Here is a 2,724-nt window from a genome sequence, read left to right as displayed (position 1 = left end):
CATTGTGTTTTTTCATGTGGTCTATGTTAGGGATGTAACCGATGCAACACACGCACACACTAACAAAAAAGAAAACGTGTCACAAGAATTTACGTTGTTCGGTTGGTGTGACCTACGTCCAGTGCCTGCAACTAGTACTCATATATAATAACTGATTTAGGGTTTACAACTTTGGATACGAGAAACGTTAAATACGGAAACATTCTTAATCCACTCCAGAAAACTAGGGCCTGATGCCCCTGTTCTGGCCGAAAATACTCCGCACCCAAAAGTCAGCTTGGGAAGATGGGTTTGCGGAAAGCCTCGGCTGCAACCTGGCACTTAAGCTTATCGAATCTGGTTTGCTTTAGAGCTCATATAGTGAAAATGATAAACAAAATTAAGTGTTTTTGTTACTATTATGCATTTCAAATAAGAATTTAGCTTTATAAAGTAGTTTTTATTTTTTTTGAAAGATAAACTTCATTCACCAAACAAACCACAAACAAGTCCTCAAATTAAGGACCGCAGGGAAAACCAGAAATTACATCCATATAAGAGGGGAATCGTACCAATCATTCCATTCTATACATTTGAATTTAGATCTATTTCTAATCCAAAAAAACGAACTAGCTTTAATCTTTGCGATAAAGTAGTTTTTATAATCATATATAATAATATAATTATTATTTATAATCTTTGAAAACAAACAAAAAAGTATTAATGGGCTTTTTCAAGAAAATTATGCCGCCAAGGACCACACGAACTAAATTATGTGCACTATGCGACTATGAGATTCTCGTGTTTTTGGCCTCAAAACCTCGATTCTTTTTTATTTATTTATTTATTGTTTCAACATCTTCAGATTAAATGAACTTGTACATTTTTAGGATTTGATCATATGGTCATTTGAACCAATGGGGTGGTGGTCCATTGGCAAAGGCAAAACCTTAAAAACATTTAGGTTGGGAAATGGAAGGTCTTGGGTTCAAGTCCCACAGACGACAGAGGATTAAAGAAATTTGCCGTTAAAAAAAAAAAACATATCACCATTTGAATTTTGATGTATTAAATAATTATTAATATTAATTGGGTAATTTTGCAAGTCAACACACTTATTTACAAGATTTACCGTACAATCATTAAGAAGTATAACGAAATTAAATCATTAATACTAGTAGAGCAGTAAAATAATTCCATTAAAAACTCAAATAAGTCATGATGATTTGATTAGGAACACAAAGAATATGGGGATGTAGCTCACATGGTAGAGCGCTCGCTTTGCATGCGAGAGGTACGGGGTTCGATACCCCGCATCTCCATTTTAATTTAATCATTTGTTTTTTTGGTACTTTATCAAGATCCTTCATGGTTCTTTCTTTTTGCTTATCCCATTTCCTTTACAGCCATGATCTTCCTGATGATGATGATGTATGTGGAAACTTGGCCCCCACGCCTACCTTGGTATCTCCGTAGATCATAGTTATGTGTAGAAGTCGTCCATTATAAGATGATGATGATGTTGAGTTATTGTTCACGTTGATTATCATGATGATGAATTGATCATGAGTCAGGACGACAACCACAACGACAAAGTTGACCACATAAAATAATAGGGATCTTTGTGAGAAAAAAGTGAGCCCCGTAGAGACTAAGATTACTAAAACTCATCTCATACTGCTTATACTACAAAGGCTAACGGTCTAATTACCTTGGGTACACAACTTGGCACTAAATCGGGTTTGCTTTAAAGCTCATATTGTGAAACCGATAAGGCAATAGCCAAACTGAGGAATGTTTTTGACACTATTATATATTTTGATTTTCAAATATATACCGTATTAATATGGTACATGAGTAGATTTATCACGTTTTTACTTTACGGCAATTTTGATCAATCTTAAGATTATGACAATTGATTTTCAAATATATACCCTGCCCTCGTATCGAGCCCCGAATTTTTAAGGATTTTCGGGAATGACCCTTTACTAAAGAACCGAGTTTTGATATCTACAAAATAGTATTGTTAGGGTCTAGTGGCCTGAAGTTAGCCTTTGTAGTTTGTAGCTGATTAGTGAAATAATCGTATAAAAGAGCCAGGCCTGAGTCCTACACCACTCAAAGTTTGCGCCTATTTTTTTTTTTCTTTTTTTAAAATCAAGCTCGACTCAAAAACATAACTTAAAGCTCGACATCAGCTCGAGATCATTTTTGTATACCTTAAACAAGTCCAAGCTCGGTTCTAGCTTGACTCTTCACTGTGATCAATTCAAAAAATAAATATTTAAATAGAGAGAACCCACGTATAAACCATATGAAAATAACATAAAAATCCACCACAATAGAAATAAATAAAAAATGTTAGCGAGCACATATCCTTTGGTAACAAACAATATTTGTTGTCTTCTCAATATCAAATATCTGTAGTCAATATTCAACAAAATACAATTTCAAGATGATTAGGTCATCGGTAATAGGTCCGCCACCCAATTGGGTGAAATGGGCGGCAGTCTGTCACTCCCTTATTGGCCAAGCAAATTTGCGATTTTGTCCTGCCTTAAAATTACGACTTTGCCATGAGTATAAAATTATGTTTTTGCCCCCACTAAAAGATAACTTTGCGTTTTTACTCTTAGCTAAAAAATTTCAATTTCACCCTCGGTTAAAAATTACGATTTTGCCCCGTTTAATTTTACACTTTTGCCATTAGTTTTTTTCCCCTTAAAATTACGATTTTGCCATCAG

General features: G+C 34.5%; 1 non-coding gene across 1 annotated transcript; it reads left to right on the top strand.

The window, feature by feature from the left end:
• The first annotated feature begins 1,228 nt into the window (after positions 1 to 1,228).
• TRNAA-UGC lies at positions 1,229 to 1,301 on the top strand. The gene has a single exon. It is a non-coding gene; the product is annotated as a tRNA-Ala (tRNA).
• The last annotated feature ends 1,423 nt before the right edge of the window (positions 1,302 to 2,724 follow it).

Source organism: Helianthus annuus, chromosome 9 (assembly GCF_002127325.2).
Source record: "Helianthus annuus cultivar XRQ/B chromosome 9, HanXRQr2.0-SUNRISE, whole genome shotgun sequence".
Lineage (NCBI taxonomy): Eukaryota > Viridiplantae > Streptophyta > Magnoliopsida > Asterales > Asteraceae > Helianthus > Helianthus annuus.
The sequence above is the reverse complement of the archived record's forward strand: the minus strand, read 5'-3'. Positions and strand labels throughout refer to the sequence as shown.